Source organism: Pelodiscus sinensis, chromosome 32, assembly GCF_049634645.1.
Source record: "Pelodiscus sinensis isolate JC-2024 chromosome 32, ASM4963464v1, whole genome shotgun sequence".
Taxonomy (NCBI): domain Eukaryota; kingdom Metazoa; phylum Chordata; order Testudines; family Trionychidae; genus Pelodiscus; species Pelodiscus sinensis.
The window spans coordinates 4,868,341-4,893,003 of record NC_134742.1 but is presented as its reverse complement, the minus strand read 5'-3'; the positions used below and the strand labels follow the sequence as shown (position 1 = coordinate 4,893,003).

The 24,663-nt window shown below is 54.1% G+C and overlaps 1 protein-coding gene across 1 annotated transcript in view; it reads left to right on the top strand.

The window, feature by feature from the left end:
* LOC142823076 (maestro heat-like repeat family member 5) overlaps nt 1–24,663 on the top strand; it is a 160,350-nt gene that overhangs the window by 132,904 nt on the left and 2,783 nt on the right. The gene's annotated exons all lie outside the window — the stretch shown is intronic.

Genomic DNA, 24,663 nt, shown 5'->3' with positions numbered 1-24,663 from the left:
TCTGAGCCAGTACGTCAGACCCAAGGAGATGTTTCGCTAAGGTTGGTGGTTCTCTGTGTTCACTGTCTTGGGGCCAGACACACTTCCTCAGATCATATTCTGGAAGACAATTGGCATTACCATATACACCAAAGGAATAGAATGAAAAAAGTGAACACATTATTAACCTGACAAATTAGATTAAGTACAGAAGGTGGGGTGAGGGAGAGGTAGGGAGGGAATAGCTGTTTATGAGTTAATGAATGGCTAATCAGGGGGTGATAAGTGGGGAAGCTATCATTGTAATGGGCAAGGGAATTAGCATCTTTGTATCTTTGGAACATCGCTTATTTTGAGTGCAGGGAGCTGTGTAAATACTCCCTAAGGTGCTGCGGGACAAAGTTACTGACTAACAAGGCTGCCCCTCTGAAACTAGTTCTGTGACATCCTTTGGAAGTGCTTCCCAGTCTGCTATTGCTGTCAATAATGTGCTAAATGGGAGGGAGGGAGATGCTCTCTTATAACCTCAGCCTCTGATTGCCCCTCCCCTTTTCCTGCCAGGGCAGAGCGCGGAAAGGGCCCGGCCCCTCCCACTTCTCTGCACAGGTGCAGACATGACAGTTCTCTGGAGACTTCCAGCAGGCTCCTGATTTCTTTGAGTCACCCCCCTCCCTTCCTGCCAGCTGCACTACAGGGGTAGGACCAGGCAATGGGGAGCATCTCTGAGTCATGAACTCTAGCTGCTCCTTATCGAGTGAGGCTGTGTCTAGGCTGCAAGTTTTTGCAGCAGAGAGTATGCTTTGTGATGTCATTAGCATATTTTGTACTGATGCTTTTTGCATAAGGGGTTTTTGTGCAAAAAAGAACAGCGTCGCCACTTCTGTTTTTTGCCAAAAAGCTGTTTTGCACAAGATCCGGAGAGGCATAAAGATCTTGTGCAAAAAGGAGGTTTTGAGCAAAACAGAAACAACTACACTGCTTCTTTTTGTGCAAACACCCCCTTGCGCAAAAAACATCAGTCCCTCATTAGCATACTCTCTGCTGCAAAAACCTCTCAGTGTAGAGAAGCCCGAGAGAAGTAAAAGCAGCAGCAGAAGAAGAACAGAAGCAGCAGCAGCAGCAGCAGAATCAAAAGAGGAAGAAGCAGAAGAAGTAACAGCAACAGAAGACACAGCAGAAAGAGCAACAACAGAAAAAGAAGCTGCAGTAGCACAAACAAAAGAAGAAGAAGCATGAAAAAAACAGGGGCAGAAGAAGTAGCAGAAAAAGAATAGTAGAAGAAACAGGAGGAAATAGCAGCTGAAGAAGAAACATTAAAAGAAGCAGCAGTGGCACAAAAAGAAAAGTAGCAGCATCAGGAGAAAAAGCAGAAGAAGGAGGAACAGAAAAAGCATCAGTAGCAGAAGAATCAGTAGCAGATTAAAAGGAAGCAGAAACAGGAAAGAAACAGCCACAGAATCAGCAGCCGCAGCAGAAGAGACAGCAGCAGATTAAAGCAGAAGTGGCAGCAGCAGCAGCAGCAATAGTAGAAGAAGCAACAGAAAAGGATGGAGCAGCAGAAGCAGATGAAGCAGCAGGAGAAATATCAGAAGAAGAAGTGGCAGAAATAGAAAAGTAGCAGCAGCAGAAAAGCAGCAGCAGTAGAAGATGCAGCGGAAGAAGAAACAGCAGAACAAACAGAAGAAGCAGCCTGAAAAGAAGTGGGGCAGGGAAAGTTGCAGGAACAGAAGCTGATGAAGCAGCAGCAGCAGAAACAGTAGGAGAAGTAGCAGAAGAAAAGAGGCAGGAGGAGAAGAAAAAATAGTAGCAGAAGCAGAAACAGAAGCACAGGAGAAGAGCAGAAGAAAGATGTGGTAGCAGCTACAGCAGTAGAAGAAACTCAGCAGAAGCAGCTGTAGCAGAAGAAGAAAACTAGCAGCAGAATAAGTAGTAGCAACAAAGGAAGCAGGCGCAAAAGTAGCAGCAGAAGAATCAACAAAAGAAACAGCAGGGCTGTGTCTACATTGGCATCCTTTTCCGGAAAAGGGATGCTAATGAGACAAGTCGGAATTGCAAATGCCGGGGGGGATTTAAATATCCCCCAGGGCATTTGCATGAACATGGCTGCTGCTATTTTCTGGCTTGGGGTTTTTCCGAAGAAAAGTGCCAGTCTAGACTTAAGCAGCAGAAAGAACAGAAGAAGGAGAAACAGAAAAACAAGTAGAAGCAGAAGAAGCAGAAACAGCAGCAGCGGCGGAAGAAGAAGTAGCATCAGAAGCAGAAGAAGTAGCAGCATCAGCAGATGAAAAGAGAAATCAAAAGCAGCAGAAGCCATCAACAGAAGAAGAAAACAAAGAACAAAAAGCAAGTAGTAGCTACAACAGAAGAAAGAGCAGCAGCAGCAGGAGAAGTAGCAGCGGAAGAAGAAACAGCAGCACAAACAGAAGAAGAAGCCCAAAAACAAGTATGGGCAGGGAAAGGTGCAGCAACAGAAGCTGACGAAACAGCAGCCAGAACTACTGGGAGAAGGAGCAGAAGCTAAAAGGCAGGAAGAGAAGATATAGCAGCAGAAGCAGGGACAGCACTGCCCTGCATTAAACAGCACTGCATATTTTACTTTCGAAAGAGGCTATTTTGAAATTTGGTGCATCTGCACAGCACCAAATTTTGTAATAACATGCTCTTTCGAGCTGTCCCTTATTCCTCGTACAATGAGGTTTACAGGGCTGGTGAAAGAGCGCGTCCGCTATTTTCAAAATTTTTCCGAAATAGCAGATGCGTTCCTTGGATGTGGCGTTGCTATTTCGGGATCCTTCCAGGACCCCGATACAGCAATGCAGTCGAGACATAGCCCTCAAGGAGCAGAAGAAGTAGCTGCAAGAGAAGAAAGAGCAGCAGCTAAAGAAGCACCAGCAGAAAAAGAAGAAACAACCACAGCCACAGAGGAAGCAACAGGAGAAGAAGGAGCAGTGGCAGAAACAAAAGAGGAAGAAGAAGCATGAAAAGAAAGGGACAGAAGAAGAAGCAGCCACAGAAGCAGATGAAGCAGATTGAAGCATCAGAAGAAGACACAGGCGAAGCAGCAGTGGAAGAGGCAGCAGCAGAATAAGTAGCCCCAACAGTGGTAGCAGGAGCAAAAGAAGAAGAAGAAAAGCAGCAGCAGCACCAGCAGCAGCAGGAAAAACAGCAGCAGAAGTAGAAGCAACAGCAGAGTAAGTAGGATCAACAGAGAAAGCAGGAGCAAAAGCAGCAGTAGAAGAATCAGCAAAAGAAACAACAGAAGAAACAGCGAAAGCAGCAGCAGTAGCACAAACGAAGAAAAAGCAGCGGCCACAGAAAAAGCAGAACCAGAAGAACCAGCAGAAGAAGCAGTGGCAGAAATAGAAAAGTACCAGCAGCAGAAAAAGGAACAGTATCAGCAGTAGAAAAAGCAGCGGAAGAAGCAGCAGCAGCACAAAGAAAAGAAGAAAAAGCAGAAAACAAGTAGGAGCAGAAGAAGCAGCTGCAACAGAAGCAGATGAAGCAGCAGCTAAAGTAGCATGAGCATCAGAAGAAGAGCAGCAGCAGAAGAAACAGAAAAAGAAGTAGCAGCAGCAGAATATAAGGAGCAAGAGCAGAAAAAGAAGGAGTAGCAGCAACCTCACAAGAAGCGGATGCAGAAGAAGTAGCAGCTACAGAAGCAGCAGCAGCCATAGATGCTGCAGCTGAAGAAGCAGCCGAATAAAAATAGGAAGTGAAACGCTGCAGATTAAGAAGAATTGAAGAAAGAGGCCATAGCAGTAACAGCAGCAGCAGCAGCAGCAGCAGAAGAAGAAGAAACACCAACAGAACCAGGAGCAGCAGCAGAAGAAAAGTCGGAGCAGAATAAGTAGCAGTAACAAAGGAAGCAGGAGCAAAAGCAGCAGAAGAAGAAAGAACAGAAGAAACAGCAGAAGCAGCAGCAGATTGAAGCTGCAGAAGAAGCAGAAAAACAAGCAGGCGGAGGAGAAGGAGCAGCAACAGAAGAAAAGAAACAGCAGAAGAACAAGCATAAGAATGAGAATCAGAAGAAGCAGCAGAAGAAGTAGCAGCAGCAGATGAAAAGAGCAGTGGTAGCACCAGAAGAAGCATCATCAAAAGAAGAAACCAAGAAGGAAGACGCAGAAGAAGTAGAAGCATCAGCAGAAAACTGTAATCGCAAAGGAAGGAGCAACAGAAGAAGAAAGGAAGCATCAAGAGCAGCAGAAACAACAGAGGAGAAGAAGAAGTGGAAGAAAAGAGGCAGGAGCAGAAGAACTAGAAGAAACCTCAGCTGAAGCAGAAACAGCAGACGCAGAAGAAGCCACAGCATCAGATCACAAGAACAAGCAACAACAGAAGAAACATCAGAAGAAGAAGCAGAATCAAAGAGACAGGAACAGCAGTAGAAGAAACAGCAGAGGTCCAGGTTGGATATTAGGAAACACTATTTCACTAGGAGGGTGGTGAAGCACTGGAATGGGTTACCTAGGGAAGTAGTGGAGTCTCCATCCCTAGAGGTGTTTTAAGTCTCAGCTTGACAAAGCCCTGGCCGGGTTGATTTAGTTGGAATTGGTCCTGCCTAGAGCAGGGGGCTGGACTTGATGACCTTCTGAGGTCTCTTCCAGTTCTATGGCTCTATGATTCTATGATTCTAGGAGGAGAAGCAGCGGAAACCAAAGAAACAGCAGCAGTATAACAATAATAAGCCACAGCAGAGAAGAGCAGAAGAAACAGGAAGTAGCAGCAGCAGAAAAAGAAACAGCAGAAGGAGCAGCAGAAGAAGTGGCAGTAGCAGAAGGAGCAGCAGACTTTAGCAGCAGAAATAACAGACTAAGGAGAAACAGAAAAAAAAGGGGGAGCAACAAACTTTAACAGCAGGAAAAAAAAGACTAAGGAGAAACAGAAAAACAAGTAGAAGCAGAAGAAGGAGCAGCAGTAGCAGAAGAAGCAGATACAGCAGGTGCGGCGGAAGAAGAAGTAGCATTAGAAGCAGATGAAGTAGCAGCAGCAGATGAAAAGAGAAATCAACAGCAGCAGAAGCCATCAACAGAAGAAGAAAGCAAAGAAGAAAAAGCAAGTAGTAGCAACAGCAGAAGAAACAGCAGCAGCAGGAGGAGAAGAAACTGCAGCAGAAGCCGCTGTAGCAGAAATAAAAGGAGGAGCAACAGGAGAAGAAGCTGAAACAGCAGAAAGCAGCAAAAGTAGAAGCATCAGAACACACTAAAAATTAGAAACGGAAAAATAAGTACGGAGAGTAGAAGCAGCTGCAAGAGAAGCAGATGAAGCAGCAGCAGCAGAAGGTGAAGAAAATAAAATAGCAGCAGCAAAAGCAGAAGTAGCAGAAGAAAAAACAGCAGCTGAAGAAGCATCAGCAGAAGGAAAGTAGCCAAAGAAGGAGTGGAAGAAGAAGCATAACAACAAGTATGGGCAACAGAAGGAGCAGCAACAGTAGCAGATGAAAAAGCAGCAGACAAAGGAGAGGCAGAAAAATAAATAGGAGCAGGAGAATGAGCGGCAGTAGCAGCAGAAGAAGGAACAGCAACAGAAGGAGCATCAGGAGCAGCAGCAGATTTAAGCTAGAGAAGTAACAGCAGCAGAAAAAAAGGAGTCATCAGGAACAGTGGCTGCAGAAGAAGAAGAAGAATGAAAATAAGTAGGGACAGGAGAGGGAGGAGCCACAGAGGCAGATGAAGCAGCAGCAGAAAGAGCAGCACTGCAGAAGCAGCAGCGGAAGAATAATAAGAATAATGAGCCCCAGCAGCAGAAGAAACAGGAAGTAGCAGCAGCAGCAGCAGAAGAAGAATCACCCGAAGAAAAAGCTGCAACAGAAGAAGAAAAGTAGCAGCAAAAGAAGCAGCAACAGAAGATGTGTTATAAACAGAGGGGCTGTGTCTACACTGGGCCCCTTTTCCGGAAAAGGGATACAGATGAGACAAGTCGGAAATGCAAATGCAGCAGGGATTTACATTTTCCCCGCTCCATTTGCATGAACATGGCTGCCGCTTTTTTCCGGCTCGGGGCTTTGCCGGAAAAAAGCGCCAGTCTAGACGGGGATCTTTCGGAAAATAAAGCCTTTTCCGAAAGGTCCCTTATTCCTGATTTTAGAAGGAATAGAAGGACAGAGCTAGGTCAAGGGAAGGTTCTGCCTCCTGCCTTCCTTCCCAGTAGCTTTCCAGTACAAACCAGCTGTGGGTGTTAGCACTGCCCCCTGCCTGGCCCTGCGATGGGATAAGAGTTACCTGGGGGCGGGTGTCTAGGTCTCTGTACGGAGGCCTGAGTGTATTGTGATGTCATGTGTGACAACAACAAAGAATGTGGCTGCAGCATTCTTATCCTGCCTCCAGTCCAACTGGTTGGCAACGGCTGGTGCCCAAGGATCTGAGAGACGAGAACTGAGCCTCTGTCAAGAACCTCAGGAAGCCGCTGTCCCTGCGGGCGTGAGAGAGGATGAGTCTGTACAGAAGGTAATTCCCGGAGTCTTTCCCTGCCCCCGAGAGCCCACCTTGGAGATTGGAGCCTCATCGGCCTAGGACGGGTGGGAACAGGGGCTGCAACAGTCACTTCCCAACACTCCGTTTTGATTTGACTCGGGGCATCTTCCCTTCTCCTTCTGCTTCAGCCTTTCCCGTGCTCCTGAGGCAGATGGGGATGATTTTCCCTCCCTGCCGACCAGTGGGGGTGAATTTCCATGTTTCTTACTTAAAGGGAACGTAGCAAAACTTGAGTAGAATTTGGGTTCATGTCTCCATGGAGCTTATTCCTCTTGGAGGTGCCCCTAAGGCATCCCCTGCCTTCAGGGTGGGTAGAGAAATGTTTGGTGTCAAGTAATGATTGTCCAATATCGATGTGTTCAGACAACATCCAGCTCAGAATGTACAGAATTAGAATAACAAAGTGCTATTTTAATTATATTGAAAGTGGTACAGCTCCATAGCCAGTCCCAAGCTCTCATGTGGGTAGTTCTCTCAGAAACTCAGAACCCCATAGGAATTCTCCTGTACCCCCTCCACCCTATAAAATATCAGTGTAAATTCCCTCTGACATTCCATTCCAGGTAACGGGTTGAAATAAACTGCTACCTCATTTTGTCATGAGTCTCCATGTGTTTTCTTTGTAATTTTTTGGTGACCTCAGTTCTGAATCGATGTTCTAAATAGTGTGTAAAACTCTTCATTGAATGCTCACTGGTTCTTTTCCCCCTGCTAACAAAACCCAGATTTTGAAATACTTGACAGGAATTAAACAAATTGCAGCTGATACTCTGTCCTTGCAGTGCTTCAACACCGCTACTTAACAATCTTTTATTCCTTTTACTGGGTTTTATGGGAACAGAGGGTTCCTCATTTTCAGCTTGGCCCCTATCTGTAGCCAGAGTCCCAACATTCTGAGCACAAAGCTGTGGGGTTTGAGAGAAGGCCCAGCTGAGAATCATAGAAAATAGATGGGACCAGTGATCCCTCTGAGATTCTCCAGCCACGAGTTTTGTCTTGTGCACCAATAATAAGGTCGTGTGCGCTTGTTGGTATTTGTGCCACTAAGGCACCTGCAGTTACTAACAAATACCTTAGATATATTTAAAATGTTATGGAAGAAAGAATACTACAACACGGGATCCTTGGCAAGGTGCCTGACTTTAAATGTTTGTTTACTATGAAATCAAATACATTGTTTTCAGTAGCCATTTGGTATCTTACAAGTGTCCTGTTCCTTTGAGGCATAACACAAAACTGCTATTTCTTGGCCTAGCAAACAAAATCTGTTATTCATATTGACATATTAAATAAAAAAATTGTTACTGTTTATGCTTGACATTAAAGATTACATCTCTTGGCTTGATGCACATGAAAAAAACTTTCTACAGGCAAAAGTGTTAGAGAGTCTCTGTTGTTGTGACTTGTGAAACAAAAACTAAATCATTTGGTTTTAACACAAAAAAATCACTTCATTTATTTGCTGTATGTAGAAGAGCACTAATCACAGTTCTTGTCTGTCTGTCACGTGATTTTCAATTGGACCCTTCTGAGCACATGCCGACCGCCCCCACCAGCTTCTGCAGCAGCTCCTGCAGGCATGTGCACGTGTGCTCTGCCCCCTGGCTCTCCTGACGAGGAGCATCATGTGCACGTCCCACAGCAAACTACAGCCCGTGAGTGTGAGTGTGAGTGTGAGAGAGATCGATATCACCGTGAGCAAGTGATACCACTGTGGCCTGCAGAGTGTGTGTGTGTGTGGGGGGGGGGGCTGCCCTAGACTAACTGCAACCAACTGGCGCCCTAGGAGATCAATGCAGTAGGCGCCCCCCCAACCCAAAGGCAGATATTGACTGAGGGTTTTGGTTCTGTGCTGGGGGGAGGGGGGCTGGGGATGGAGTTCTGTGGCTGGGGGTTAGGAGGTTAGGGGTTGGGGGTTTGGGGATGGAGTTGGAGGTCTGGGGTCGGGATGGAGTTCTCTGGCTTGGGGCCAGGGGGTTGGGGGCTTTGGATCAGGGGACTGGGGCTGGTGGCTGCAGGCCGGGGGATGGAGTTCTGGGGCCGGGGACAGGGTGCCAGCCAGAGGGACCCTCCCAAGATCCCACTCCTCCAGAGAGAAACCCCCCATGTTCCTCCTCCCCGGGGACGACCCTTCCTGCGGCACAGGGGAACCCCCCCCCACGTTCCTCCTCCTCTGGAGCTCACCGTCCCCTCCCCCCCCCCCCCCGCGGCACAGGGGAAACACCTCCACCCCACCCGTGTGCTCCCACTCCCAGGACTTTCCCCCTCCTGGCTGCAGGGCAGCCATGCTCCAGGTAAGGCACAGCAAAGGGAATGGGAAATGGAAGGGGCAGAGTTTAGAATGTGGCGCCCCATGCAACTTGGCACCCTAGGCAGCTGCCTAGTATGCCTATAGACACGGGCCGCCCCGTGTGTGTGTGTGTGTGTGTGAGAGAGAGAGAGAGAGAGAGAGAGAGAGATCATGGTGGCCTGCAATGTGTATGTGTGTATGTGATCACTGTGTGTGTGTGACAGGTGTACAGCTAGTTCGGTTTAGGAAGCCAGGCTCTGCCCAATGCTCACGCACATTCAGAGAAATATTCAGTATCCATACAAAGTACAGTAAAACTCCATTTTTCCGGCATCTGATGGTCCAGCACTCCTGATGGTCCGGCACCATCAGGAACCCGGAAGTGCTCCGGGCAGCCGGACCATTGGAACTGGTCTGCCCCCGGCTTCCTGATTCAGAAGTTGCTGAAACTGACCAGCGGCTGAATTGGGGAAGCTGGGGGCAGAGCAGTTGGAGTGCTGCCCGGTAGGTCCCATAGCGCTGCCCCTTGGGGCTGTGGGACCAACCGGCAGCACCCCAGCTGCTCTGCTGCAGGCGTCCCAATTCAGCTGCTGCTGAAATTGACCAGCAGCGGCTGAATTGGGGACGCCTGGAGCAGAGCCGGATAATTGGAAGGGGGGGCTAAGACAGATCTGGAGTGGCATCTCCCCCCATCCCACCCCAGACCCCTCATAGCCCCCCCTTCCAATAGTCCGGCATATCTGATAATCCGGCACCCCCTGGGTCCTAAAGGTCCCAGATTATCAGAAGTTTACTGTACATGCTTATAATTTCACACACAGACATTGTACAATCACATGAATAGCGTACATAGGATTAGCAGACAGTAAACTTCTATTCAACACCTCACTTGGCCCCCTTTATACCACTTTTGGGGCAAACACACCCCCATGGGTGCAGCAGTGATCTGGCTGCTCCCCTCAAAATCCAGGAACGTGACACATGCCTGTAGAAAACTTTCTTGTTACCCATCACATCCCTTGCTAGCTATAAATCCAATTGTGCTTTTTCCTTCAGCATGACTCCCTGGCATTCTGAAGTATATTTATACTCCTCCCAAGTCATCTCTCCAATTTTCCACTTCTTATAAACTTCCTGTTTGTGTTTAAGATCACGAAGGATTTCCCTGCTAAGCCCATCTGGTTGTCCACCATATTTGCTTTTCTTACTGTGCATCGGGATGCTTTGGTCTTGTGCCTTCATTAAGGCTTCTTTAAAATCCTGCCAGCTCTCCTGGACTCCTTTCCCCTTCATGTTAGCACCTCACGGAATCCTGCCCATCACTTCCCTGTGGGAGCCAAGTCTGCTTTTCTGAAGTCCAGTCCCCTCTTCTGCCTGGCTTGGTGGGCTGGAGTGGACCCCTAGCATGACATCACCCTTCTTTTTACCTCTTTTAACCTAACCCAGACACTCTTAACAAGTCTGTCTTCTACGCCTAGCTTCACCTCAGCCCAGTGTACATTCTTAATAGATACGGCAACACCTCCTCCCTTTTATCCCTGCCTGTCAGTCCTGGGCAAGCTGTACCCTTCTGTATCAATGTTCCAATTGTGTGTATTATTCCACCAAGTCTCTGTGATACCAACTGGGTCATCCTTGTGTTTCTTTATAAGCACTTCAAGTTCTTCCTGCCTATTCCCCGTCCTCCTTGCCTTTGTACACCGGCATCTAAGATACCGATTGGATTTTGCCCCCCTCACTTCTGCCTTGTCCCTCCTTTCTCTCTGCTGTTAAAGCCCATTTTCCCTCCCATTTCTAACCCATCTCCCAGGTCTCCATGTTTTTCACTTGCCTATGGGCTTTGGTCACCTGCCCCAATCAAAACTAGTTTAAAGCCCTTCTCACTAGGTTAGCCACTCTGTGACTTTGAAAGGTGAACCCCATCTCTGCTTAGCAGTCCTTCTTCTTGGGACAGCGTCCCGTGGTCAAGGAGGCCAAAGCCCTCTTGGTGGCACCATCTTTACTGCCAGGCACTCACCTCTAGGATGTACCTGTCTCTGCCTGGGCCCCGAAAATTGACAGGAAGGACTAAGGAGAACACCACCTGTGCGCCAAACTCCTTCCCCTGTGCTCCCACAGCCCCGTAGCCACCCTAGCTCCTCTCAAGGTCACACCTTGCAGTATCATTAGGGCCCACCTGGATGAGAAGCACGGGGTAGTAGTCAGGAGGTTGGATATTCCTCAGCAATGCCTCCGTAATGTCTGGGATATGGGCCCCTGGCAGGCGGCATACCTCCCCAGATGACATTTCAGGGCAACAGATGGGTGCCTCGGGGTGATTCCTTCTCTCCCTTATTCAAAACAACATAACAGTCCTCTGGAGCAATAGTGGAAGGGTTAGTAGCACATGATGCAAAACACCAACCTGAAAAGAAGGAAATAGCTCATTGAGTTTTGCCACCAAAGGCAAATCAAGTACAAAACACTCAGGAGGATTTCACAAAAGCATGTTGCAAGTTTGTACAAAGCAAAACTGACTCCAAAGGGATCAGTTTCTGAGGCCCAGTGAGATTCAGAACTGCTTAAAAACAATCTATAATACATCTGATTTCACTGAACAATTACTATTTGCTGTGGTAGCTTCTAAAAGATAGTAACTATCTGTATTTCATCTGCTGAAGCCCAGAAAGGCACTACCCAGTGAATCACAGCTAGAATCCAAAATAATTCCAGTTAGACAGGTCAGTTTCTTCTGCCTCTTTGTCGACTTCCCAAAATAACAAATCCAAATCCTGTACAGTTTAGAGTAGGAATAATGTTAACTTAGTTAACCCACATGGCCCCTCCCTGGGAGCAGCTCAGAAGCCACCATGCCATCCGGGCCCCACAACCAGCCCTGGGGACATCAGAGAGATGGCAGGCTCAGTCTCCTACCCCCACTAAACCCACCACTAGCAACAGCTTCCCTTCCACCAGTAGGACGGCGACTGCAGGCCCAAAGCCCGTTAAGAGCAAATGGAGGATGAACTTCAGCCACTTCTATAGCTTGAGGGTCATCAGCCCCTAGAGTCCCAGGCTGTAAGGCCAGAAGGCACAGCCCTGCTCCCCGAGTCTGAGCTCCTGCACCACCCAGGCCCTAGAAATTCCCCACAAGAATTCCTGTCACCCACAGCCCCATGTGTCTTCACCTTTGACTGGGTTCTATTGACCAGTTCTGGCTCTTAGAGAAGCGGATGGTTTCAATAGAGCGCTCTTGTATCTGAATCCTGGCAGATTAATGTCTTGACTTTCCAGGGCAGAAAAACCCATCGGCTCCTTCTTTTTCTTCCAGGCTGTGTTCCTTCTTTGAAAGACTCACCTCAAGGGAGCACAGACACAGCCGAGTGCTCCGGGTGGTGGTCCGACCTGCAGCAGCCGAGGCATGCGCCGGCCTCAGCCAGCAGGAGCAGGCCTTGCCAGAGGAGCCCAAGAGAACCAGAGGCTCCTGGAAGATCCTGTCAGGCATAAGAAGACTCTGTGCCTGCAGCCAGTGTGGCAGCTCCCTGGCAGAGGCTGAGGAGGAGAGAAGAGCTTCCTCTCCCAGGTGGTGGACACGCTTCTCCCTGAAGAAGAGGAAGAAGAACTCAGCGGAGAAGCAGGAGGAGCCAGAGGAGGAGAAGCCACCGGAGAGCCCAGACAAAGATCAACTGGATCTCACAGGTGAGGATACAACCCACCCGGTGAGAGGGGAGCATGTGAGGGACACTGACCCCAGTCACTGTACAAGCCTTGAGCGTTAGGGCCGTCTCATGGGACAGCGATGGGCTCCTCAGAGGCTGGAATCCATCGAGTGCCAGACGCTCTGGCAGAGGGGGGCAGGTCCCTCCCTGAAGTGGGAAGAACAGACAATGGCAGGGCACAGCTCTCTGGGGGTCTGGCATCCCCAGCCTAGTCCAGTACCCTCCCTCCCTTCCAGACACCCTACCCCAGCCGGCTCCTGCACCTTCCCTCCTGTTCAGACCTCACCACCGCCAGCACCCAAAGTTCCAGGCCACTCCAGCACCCTACCCCCCACCCACACTTCCACCCTTACTCCCTCCTGCGCCACTATCCTTATCCCATTGCCTGGCAGCCACCTCCCGCACACCAAGCCCCTCATCTTGGCCTCACCCCAAAAGCTAGAGCAGGTCATACAAATCTACTATCGCAGGTATGGAAAAGAGGTAATCTGGCCCATAGGAATCCTTGAACTCTGGTCCTCTCTTGTCTCCCTCTGCTCACCATGCAGCTGGAACAGCGGAGGGGTGAATCCTAACACCAACTCCCCTCCCCCAGCCCGTTTGCTTAATTATTTTGATTTTGATTAATAATGTTTCCTTTCTTACCGGTTATACACCTCCCAGCCCCGTGTTATAGCTCCAGTCATCTTTCTCTGCCTGGATCCTCTATTTTGGGAGTTGGGCCCAGAAGGCTCAAGCCATTCCCTACCCCCTTCAATTCTCCCCAGTAGGCCACCCAGCCTCTCCTGGAAATGGCTTGGGGAGCCACAATACAAATTTTGACTCAAGCAGGGGAGGGGGCTGCTCAGCTCCAAAAATTTGAAACAGGAGCTCGGGCAGGGCGGGGGTAGCTCAGGGTGTAGAAAGAGGAGCAGCGAGGGGCTGTGTGTGAACAGGGGGTAACTACGTGCTGTGCCAGGAGGGCTCCCCTGCAGCCCCTGTTCCCTGAGGGCTCTGGTGGCCACGGAGCCAGGTCCCCTCTCACCAGCTGTCAGACAAGGGGGTAGGAGCAGTGTTCCCGCTAAGATTTTCCAACCTTGGGCCTACTGAATTTTCTCATGTGCAACACCAATATCGCGATGGTGTGTGGTGTGTGGACCCAAACCCGTGGGTATAAATATGTATTTTCAATGGTCCGTGGGTGTGGAAGAAAATATATTGGGTGTGAATTGGGGAGAGCAGGGGCAAAGGAGCAGGCAGAGAATAAACAGAACTGAATGATCATCAGGGGAGCGTAATGGGAGAAAACAGGATCCCTGCTGGGCCAATTCCCCAACGGGAGGCAGGAGAGGAGGAGGGTGCGAGGGAGGCTGCTGCCCTGTTCGCAGTTCACCGGGCAGGGAAGACTTGGAGCAAAGTAGAGAAGTTGGCCTGATCTGAAAGCGCCTGTAACCTCCCCAGCTTTCCCCATGTGGGCGGTGGCAGCCAATGCAGCACAATTGATCCCTCCTCCCCTTCAGCATGGTCTGGGTCACATGATCCCCCAAGTACGTCCTGGCTCCCTGATTTGCTCCCCCAGCCAGTACAGACCCTGCAGGGGGCTGGGAGGGGTGGGGGGACCGGGGTGGAGGCTGGAGGCAGGACACCCTCCTCCACCACAAGAGAGCGAGTGCCCCATTGTCCTTCCCCAGCCAATCAGGAAAGGGATTCGCATGCAGCTTCCAGGGACTTTTGGATGGGAGCCGAGGGGCAGCTCCAACCCCCTGCGCCAGCAGCAGCTGCTGGAGAGGAGGGAACAGAACCGTTAAAAAGGGACCAGGGGTCACCCCATCCAAAGGTCGCAGCAGCTCTCAACTGGGAACTGGGCTGGGCTGGGCCATCACTCCCTGGGGCGTCACACTGGAAACGAGGCCTGTTCCCCTCACTGCAGGAAGGGGGCGAGGGCCGGGGAGAGGAGAACGCACCGTGGGAGAGACTCTGCCCCTAGGGGAGAGGAAGCCCAGTGGGGAGAGCCCCCAGCTGAGAGTCATGGGAGCGGCGCTCTCTGCTCGGCCCTGCAAGCACCTTGCTGTGTGACCCTGGGCGAGTCACGTCAGGGCTCTCGGCCCCGTGTCCTTCTGTCGCCCAGGGTAACACATTCAAACCAGCGCGTCTCCTCTGCTCCAGGGGTGGAGAACGAGCTCTCCCAGAAGACGCCCAACGGGGCGGAAGGGAGCGAAGAGGAGGAGGAACCAGACCGCCGGCCCACCCCATTAGCACAGAGCAGCTCCCACATGACTACGGTAATGAGGCTTGTGACTGAGCCAATGGGAAGCATCCCCTGCGGGGCGCGTGACTATGTGCCGGAGCCGGTGTCTCTCAGAGGAGGACGCCCCCCCCCCCCCCCGGCTCAGGGACCGAAAGGAAACACTCCTACGTGTGACCAGCTCCCTGGAGCAAAGCCTTGTAATTTGGGGGCTTTCAGGGAGCACCACGCCGAGGGTGGAAGCAGGGCACCTTGCTTTGAGACAGGGCTACTCAGAGCCCAGAATGGGGGGTCTTCCACTGCTAGGATCGGAACCCGTCCCAAACAGCACTTCTGTTCCCCGCACTGGCTAGTAAGAAGCCCTGCGAGCAACCCCCTTAGACACTCCTGTCCTCTGGGCCACCACCAGCACCACCCTCATACAGGTGAGAGGCTCTGAGACCCAGTCCCACCAATTCCAAACAGGTTCCTCCCACCCCAACGAACCAGCCTCGTGCCCAGGTCAATTTTAGACAGGACCATGCAGAACTTTCAAGACTAAGAAGATGGTTTATTAGGTGATGAGCTTTCATGGCTCAGACCTGTGTTTTCTTTCAGCAAGACCAGACTAACACGGCTACATCGCTATTACTATTCTACATGCAAGGTCAATTTAAAGCTCAGATCTTACCCCAAAGAGCCTGAGTTGCCAACCCTTTAGAATTTAATATATGAAGGTTTATTAATAATAGAAAGAACAAAATGTTGAGACTAATATTGTTAAAGGAATCAAATTACATTCACCAACTGCAAAGTCCTTGGTGCCAGTTTGTGACAGATGAGATGAAGGGGTGTCTTAGAGCAAGTTTCAGGAATAATACCCATATTTTGGGGACTCTGCTGCCACCATCAAATGCTTTGAACCCACAAACAGGGCTGGACACTTGAAAGCAGCCTCAGGGGTACCCCAAGCTCTTTTTCCTAAAAGAAAAGAGAAAAACAAGCTACAGGCTCTGGTGGCTGACCCCTCAGTCAGAGGCATGCAGATCCCCACAGACAGCCCATCCTAGAGGTGTTTAAGTCTCAGCTTGACAAAGCCCTGGCCGGTTTGATTTAGTTGGGATTGGTCCTGCCTAGAGCAGGGGTCTGGACTTGATGACCTTCTGAGGTCTCTTCCTGCTCTATGGTTCTATGATTCTACATTGGATAGATGGAAAGAGCCACCTTTTGAGACTGGTACCAAGGCAAAGTCCCTGGTCTGAAGACTTAGTTGGAAAAGGAAGGAAGAAAAAAAACCACCTCAAACCCTAAGAAGCTCAGACATTCATTTGACATCCCTAAAGAAGGAAAACAATAAATCCTGAGAGACGAGCTAAACTTTTCCCTCCTTACACGTTATAAGAAGTCTGTTTTTTGAGGAAGAACGGCTCTTGCACAAGATGGGGTTGTGCAAAACAAGGGCTGCTCGTTAATTATGCAAATGGGGCGTGGCGATATTCCATGCCAAGCTTCATTTGCATAAGCTTTTCCGCAAAACGGCTACATTGTAGATGTAGCCTCAGTCTCAGCTACTTCCTGTCCTGCCCGAGATTCCTGCCGGTTGGGAGGCAGCGCCACACGCTGCCGGGTGGGGAAGGCAGAGGGCGTTTCCATGAGGGCCCCACACTCAGTCCTTTCCACGCAGACACTGTGGGCTACTAGAGTCACTGGGCCCATCTGCTCAGGCCCAGGATGGAGGATGGAACATGGGGTATGTTCTCCAGTCACCCCTCTGCTGCCCTCCACATGGGATCTGCAGGGCTCTGCCGGTTTATCAGCCAAAGGGAGGTCCCCTGAGTGCAGCGACTGTGAGTTACAGGGACCTGTGGTGCCCAGGGGATGGGGGAACCCTTGGCACCGGGGGAGGCTGCTCAATCAAAGGTCTCAGCAGGCTCCTCATGCTCACTAGGCCCTGCCAGCCCCCAGGGAGCGAGTGTCCCAGGGCAGCTGCCCAGTGGAAATGCTCAGTCCCTACAGGCTCTGCCCCTGTTCATTGCAGACCCTCGGGGAGCCCCCTGCCTCAGCCCAGCCCACAGCCCTGCTGCTGGCAGCCGTGAAGGCTCTGACGGCCCCCGCCCTGGAGAGCTTTCAGGCGGCGGAGGAGGCGCTGAGAGCCACCGTGTCCCAGCACAGCGCCCGCATGGAGCGAGTAAGAGATGCCCGGCGAGGGGCAGGGGCGTGTGGGGAGAGAGGCTGGGAGAATTGGCTCTGAGGAAACCGGCCCCAGGGCACAGGGTCACGGTCTGGCAGGTCGGCTCAGCCCCTTTCCATTCGGTGCTGGGGTGGGCAGGTGTTTCCAGAGCTCTGAGCGCTGGAGCTCGGACACGTCCCTGGGGCCAGCCCAGCCCCACGGCAGGTGGGTCACAGCCCAGCCCTGGAGCGCGGCACTGACAGAGTCTGCCGAGGGGCCGCCACGCTGGGCTTCCGGAGCGGATGGGGTTTCCTCACATGCCCTGCAGGGCCCTTGTGTGACCCACCGGTGCAGCAGGAACCATTTGGCTTTGCCCTTTGCCCCGGTGCCTCTGACGTGTGATCCTGCTGCCCGGCCCCACCGGCTCCGGTGCCCCCCCCCCCGGGAATTAGACTGGTGCAGGGAGGGCTCTGCCCGAGTCCATTTCTACAGCCCCTTCCTAGGAGGTGTGAGCATCAGTCACTTCCCTGATCAATTGAGCTCCATCGCCCTCTGGGGAGGCAGGAATTCTACCCGCGTGACACACGGGGACCTGGGACCAAGAGCGGCTCATTGACTTGGTGACGTTCCTGCCCTTCTCCAAGCGCCGTCTGCCAGGAGGGGTGACCTGGCAGGAGGCCGCTCTTGAGCAATCCCCCCCTCAGCTTTCTGGCTGCCTCCAGGTGGGAGACGTCGTGGGAGAGATTTTCACCTGGCTGGACGACGTCGAGGACCCCAGAGCCAGAAGAGCCGCGCTGGGAACCATCGCCCTGCTGGCTCGCGCCCACCCCCGGGACGTGGTTCCAGCCTGTGTGGCCCACGCGCCACCATGGGACAGGTAGGGAGAGGCTGTTATCACCTCAGCCCCTGATTTCCCCTCCCTCCTCCTCCAGGGCAGAGCGCGGGAAAGGCCTGGCAGGCCACAGCGATGGAGCAAGCTCCCTGCTGGGCACGGGGCTGTCCCTGCCTCCTGAGGAGAGATGCCCAGGCCCAGCCCCTTGGAAACCAGCCCCTCCCCCTTCCCTGCCCAGAGTGCAGATGTGACAGGTCCCTGGAGAGTTCCAGCAGGCTCCTGATTTCTGTGGGTCACCCCCCTTCCCGCCAGCTCCACCAGAGGGGCAGGACCAGGCTATGGGGAGCATCCCTGGGCCATGACTCCAGCGTAAATGTCACCGAGCAGCCTTTGGTGCAGGCTGGGCTGGGTGGTGTCACGCTGTGCGCAGCCCCAGGGCAATTACTGGAAGCAGCAGCACAGGCTGCAGGAGCAATGAGGCCTCTGGGGAAGGGAATAAATGAAGAGCTTGCGGAAGGGACTCACCTGCCTCAGCCTCCCAGCCCCCGGGCGTCTCCTCTAAGGGCCCCCTTTCCCGCCGGCCTTCCCAGCCTCTCCCTGGGGAGACAAGGGGGGGCAAGCAGAAAATGATTTCGGTTTCTGACCTTGCAGAGGTGCCAGGGAGCTGTGGAAGGCCTTGGGGGAAGAAGCACAGCTCTCCCGGCACGTGCTGCACCAGCTGCTGGACAAGCTCCGGAAGAGCCACCGGGAGGAGAGGAGCCGCAGCGTGTCTCTGGCCGTAAGTGAGACTGGAGCTGTCACGTAGCGAACTCGCCACCGAACACGGAGGCCTCTCACTTGGAGCTCAACCCCGTGTGCGTCCCAATGCTCCAAATCAACCCTGCAGCTCCCTGCACACAGGGCTTAACTCCCTGTGCTCCAAATCAACAGGGCAGCTCCCTTCACACAGGCCTAGCAGCCAGAGGTGTGTTAGAACTCCTGGTGGGATTGGTGTGGAGGGGCAGGGGGACCCAGGCCACCCTCTCCACCGGGTCCCAGTGCACCCTGTCAGCGTTGGAGTGGGGCACCACTAGCTGGGTGGGGAATCCAGCCGAAAGACGCCAAGCACCCGGGGTTCAACTACCCGCCCTGGGCTGCTTCCTGCCAGCTTCTCTCCCATCCTGAGCGCCGTCTCTTTCCTCCAAACCGGGGCTTCTGCTGCGGTTCCCTGCTGACCGATGACGGCGTCCGGGTGCAGCTGCGCTTCTCCTCAGGAGCCCCAGCGGCACCTCTGCCCCCGTAGGCCTCAGCCCTTTCTGAGCTGCTCCACCGGCCTTTCTAGCTACCTCCAGCTGGAGCCCGCCCAGCACTCCTGTGGGGGTGCGACCTTCTCTGCCAGGCAGCCAGGCTTCACCTCCGCAGCCCCAGTGCAGGGTCGGGACACTACGTGTCAGGGCTGATCTCCACTCTGAGCGCAGAACGTGGGGACCTGAAAGAAAACGTAAAAAAATTGAAGGCTGGGCTTTACAGTTGCTGCTTACAACACTCCCCAGAGTCACAGATTTACTAACTTTGGGGGGAGCTTCCACCATCAAATGACTTATCCTTAAACACAGAGACCTGCCCTCTAACTGGGGCAGGAGGATTCGAACCCGACCGAGCAGAAGTTCCCATTGACCCTGGTGAAGTAGTTTGGGATCTTGGGGGGATGTTCTCCAAGAGCAAAGGAGTGACCCAACCCTCCAAGGCCTGGCAACAATGGGCAGACACAAGCCAGGGAGATGGTCAATCTCAGTGCTGGCCCCAGGGGTCCTGGTTTGAGATCAGCAAAGAACTTAGATCTGGTGGCACCCTTCTAGAAGAGCAGCACAAGCCATTAGTCTACCCTCCTGCTAGTGGGCTACGCTGTTATGCTTAAACGAAGCACACGAGATCTTTTATGGGGGAAAGGCAGTACGCCGCATTGATTGAGAATACAACAGTTGCTTATGCTTTTCAAACACACACCTACACACAAAACATCATGCACACACAGTTCTGCCAGATAATATAGTTACCAGTCCAGAGTCTGTGTCCATCTAGAGCCCAGGTAGATTGAGCACAGGGGGGAGCAGGGCCTTGCCAGTCGATTGATCCGATACTCCTCTCCAGATAGTGTGGCAGACGAACTCAAAGTTCCATAGCAAAGCACCCTGCTTTATATACTCCTCCTTCTTGTTAAAATCCATGGATCTCGCTCTGTCCGCTTGTGACCGGAATGTTATCTTTTGATGTGAGTGTTCCCAGAACATCTCTCGAAGGTTCATCCTGTAGTCAGTCGTCCTTTCGGGGGGCTTGCTCCGCTCTAAGGCTCGTCAATCTGCCAATTATCCAATCTTCTCATGAGTAGGGGTACTCATTGATAGTTATGGATGACTCCTCTGCAGTCAGGTTGTCTCATCCTCTGTATCGAGCTTAAGCAATAGAGGGGAAGAAGCACACTTAGTTTTTACTACAGGCCCAGAACACACAAGCAGCCCTGCACGATGGGGGAGTGAAAACGAGGACCTGCAAACCATGAGCTGCTGGAAAGCCAGTTGCCGGGAGCAACGTGGGGTCTGGACTGAAACTGCATCGACCTCCCGGCATCGCCCCGGCTCCCTGCTGCTTGTGGCACTGGAGTTACTCGGGCAACAGAGGGATCGTGGGATGCCCTGTACATGCGCCTAGAAGTTTGGGTCCCCTCATGAAGTTGTCGCCCCCTCCGGTCAGGCCTGGGAAGGCGAAGGGCGAGGGCTAGGCAATGGAGAGAGATAATGGGGAATAATGTCAGCTGGACTCTTCTGATCTTTCCAAGAGGTTCCCTTCTGCGCCCATGCTAGCAATGGAAGACGGGTCGGGGGCCATCACATCTCCCCTCCCCCCTGAGGAACTAACCCTCCTTCCTCATAAGCCACAAGGATGTGAGAAACGGCACCATCATGACAGCAAAATGCCATGGGAGCGGATGGGAGGTGGGGACAGCTCAGTGACTTTTCTGTCTCGTTCTGACTCCAGGCTATGGACACGCTCTATGAGATCTTTTTCCTGTGGGGATACCGAGAAGCCATCTTGCAAATGTTTCCCCACTTGCTCCTCCTCTGCGTCAGGCAGGTGCAGCATGTGCTGGACCTGCGTCTGCCAGGGACCTGGACGGCCAGCCAGAAATCCAGCCCTGAGGGATCCAGCCGCCTCAGCCCCTTGAGGTAACGGCAGGGGAAGGGGAAGAACAGATTTGATCTGCTGCACCCGCAGGTCACACACGGCCCCTGCGGAGCCCAGGCGCAGTTCTGGGCAGGTCTGTCTGGGGGGAGCGGTGCTGGGCACCCGTGTGCTTGTGAGTCACGCTTGCTCCTCTGACCCTGCCTACAGGCCGGCTCCTTCCCAGCACAGGCAGGGACCACGTCGGTACCTCCCCATGCGCCACCTGCCGAAGTGTTAGGGCCTCGGCCCCACAAGGCCCCAGCCCAGGGCAGGGTCGCCAGAGCACATGCAGAGAGAGCAAGGCCGGCAGCACTGGGGCCCGGCCCGGCAGGGGGGGCCGTGTCACAGGCAGGCAGGAGCAAGAGGGACCATGAAGCTGATTCCGTGTGGACTCCCCTGGGGGGAGCCGGGGAGCCCGAAGGCACCTCAGCTGCTGCAAACGGGCAGAGTTTTGCTCCCTCGCACCAACTAAGGATCTGGCCCATGTGCCCAGTGACCTGGTGCCGGCCCCAGCGAAGAGTCAGGTGTTGGACCATTGGGAGCGAGGGCACCGAGCATCTGTAGAAGCTGCAGTGTCGCCACCTGCCAAAACCTCAGTGAGCCCCGACAGGGTGCTGGGTCCATCCCGGGGGAAACCGGCTACTCCTGACCATGCCTTGTGCCCCAGGCCTTTAGCGGGTTGGGCTGCAGTAGATTTCTGACACCAGGATTTTTTTTTTTTTGAGTTTAGCACGTCCCTGGAGGCCGTGAAGACCCTCTTTTCCATGCCCAGATACTGGAAGGAATTTGCCAGTATCCAGTTACAGCAGGGCTGGGAAATGATCGCCTCCCGCCATCACTTCCCCCGAGGGGTGGGCTTGATCGCAAGGTAGGAGTCTCAAGTTTCCTCTTCCTGCGGCCTGTCTGGGCAATGGGAGTTGGGCGGGAGATCCTCCTCTGCCCCAGCCGGCCCTCTCAGCCCCACAATGGGGGAGGGACTGTCTCTCCCTTTGGTAATCCTGGGGACTTTCCCTTTGCTCTTCCAGAACCATGGTCGAGCACCGGAACCCACAGGTCCCTGTGGTTCTCAGAGAGGCCATCGCCATCGTGCAGAGTCGGGAGGAGGAGGAGGCGTTGAGAGAAATCGCCCTGACTATCTGCACCGAGGTGAGAGTCCGGAGCGGCCTGGCACACATGGGCTTGTGCAAAGCAGCTCAGACCCCTCCTGGGCCAGTAGGTGCTGGGGCCCATGGCCAGCGGTTCAGCAATCTCACAGCCAGCCAGCTCCTCTGCCCACACAGATACTAGCGGGACTGGGCAGAGTGGAGGGGGGCAGGGTGAGATTGCTCCTGGCTGGATGCATCTCCCTGGGACATGTGACAAGAGGAGATGTTTCTCCAGCACCCCAAGCCCGGGCCTCTCTCCTCGCCTTCCCCGGGGGTTTCTTTTTCCTCTGCCACAGCGCTCTGCCCAGGGCGCTTAGCGGTCCCCAGAGAGTCCTCTGTCCCTGGAGTTCATCAGGCGCTTGTGGATTAGTTGCCCTTCTAGGAATGGACCATTTCAAACACCAGCCACTGGCTCCTTCACTCCAGAGATTTTGTGCAGCAGAAAGTGGCCAGTTGGCAAAGATGATGGAGCAGGCACAGAGCAAAGGCAGATTTCTGCTCCTTAGCCTGACGCTGATTTTCTCTTTCCAGTTTCTCCAGAGTCCTTCCATCCTCAGCACTGTCACCAAATCAGACCTCCAGGAACACCTGATGGAATGGACCCGAGACAACAACCCTGCAATACGGAGGCTCTGTCTGCGAGGCCTGGCCAGTGTTCTCTTCTGGCCGGGGAAGGTGAGGGCGCGTCTCAGGGCTTGCTGGGGTGACTGCTGGCCAGCCAGTGTGGGGAACAGCAGTGCTCTGTGTGGCTGGTTTGGTGCCTCAGAGGGAGGGCCCCAGTCGTGGGATGTAAGTCGCCCTGTCTCTGAGGAGTTTGCCTTTGACTTGCCTCTCAGTGGTGCCCTGGGGAGCCCCGATCTGACACCAGGGGACCGAGGAGGCCTGTGGTGCTCCCAGCGCCAAAGATCCTGGGGTGCGATACTGAGCAAACCAGGCGCGAGGGGGTGTCCCTGCTCCCAGGCAGAGCATGGTCAGTGTAGGTGGTGGGGAGGCAGGGGCGGGTGAGACTGCTGCGGGGCCCAGGGCAGCACTGCGGGGCCCCGGGCAGCGAAATTTCACGGGGCCCCTCCTTTGACTCGGTGCATGTGCGGGGCCTCAGGAAGCGCGGGGCCCGGGACAGCCGCCCCGCTCGCCCTGCCCTAAATCCGCTGCTGTGGGGCGGGGAAGGAGACTCAGGTCATCGCTCAGGGCAGTGGGGGGAGGGGAGTCGGGCAACAAAGCCCAAACTTGGCAATGCAGAGGAGTCGGGGGGCGGGGTCAGAGTTCGGTGGGCGGGGCCTGGAGCGGCTCTCGGCAGGCGACAGGGCAGGCTCTGCTCGAGGGCCAGGGGTGCAAAGCACCTGGCGGAGCGGCAGGAGAAGGACTTTCTCCCCTGCTGGGGGGCTGGGCCGTCCCTGGGGTCTGGCCGATGGGGAGGGAGGGTCCAGCCCCTGCCCCAGGCTGCGTCCCAGGACAGTGGGGAGCTGCCTTCTGCATTCCCACAGGGGCAGTTGTTACGGGCCCAGCTGCCCGGGACCATCGCCATGTTCTGCGCCACGGACGCAAGGACTGTCCTGGAGGCCATGATGGAGGCGGCAGACGCCACCAACCTGCTCGCCGGGGAGGGGCTTGGCTCCATCTCCCAGGACATGGCGGGCAGCCTGCGCCCGCTCATTGACCACGTAAGGCTGGGAACCCCGGAGAAGCACATTCCCCCTCCCTCCTCTCCCTGCTGCTCTGCTATGTCCCTGCCCAGCCCCTTCCCCCCTCAGGCCGGCCACGCAGCACCCAAGGGGGCCCCTGCCAAGGGTGGGGCGTCTCCGATGCAGCCTCCGCCCTGGCAGAGCCCTTCTGGGCTAACCTGAGCACCAAGCTCCCAGCCCTGCTGCAGCCTCCCCCCCGAACCTCCTGTCCCCAGATCCTCCCCCGCCTGCTGCTGGTCCCCAAGGGGGCAGGCGCGAGCGCCAGGTCCCAGGGCCCCTGGAGGGGAGCCCAGAGCAGCCTCTGTGGCCAGGGACACGGCCCGGCTCTCACCGGCTTCCCCTCCCCGCGTGTCCTGCCAGGAGAGGGGCAGTGTCCGCTCAGCCGCCATTTCCCTGCTGGGCACCATGCTGAGCGGGGTGAAGGACCCAGACAAACCGGCCGTGCAGCAGGAACTCACCAGCTGCCTGCTCCCGCTGCTGCTCCACCTGGCAGACGAGGAGCAGAGCGTGATCCTGGTACGTGCCGCGCTCGGTATTTCCAGAGAGCAAAGCGCCAGAGTCCCCTGGGCCCCACCCGTCTCCAGAGCCCCTGCCCAGCCAGGGCCACTGGGGACGTGCAGGGGCCACAGGGGAGGGCCCCTGGGCTCAGACCCTTTGGGGCCCCAGAGCGGCCTGGCGCTGCCGTTGCCGTCTCTGCGCAGAAGGGCTGAGCTGTGGAGATCCCGTCCGGCTCTCACCAGCCAGTTCTCAGCCCCTCCCCTGAGCAGCCTCCCTTTGGGAACAAGGGGCAGGAACCTCCCCTGGCAGGGAGAGCAGGAGCCCAGGGAGCAGGGAGGAGGGGACGTGCCCCAGACGTTCCCTCTCTCAGCGAGGCTCCTCGCTCTCCCCTTGTGCTGCAGAGCTGCAAAGTGACCCTCTTCCGCTGCGCCGTGTTCCTCGGCTGGGCCAATCGGAAGAGTCTCTTCTGCAGCCTGGCCTGGAACGGCACCTCGC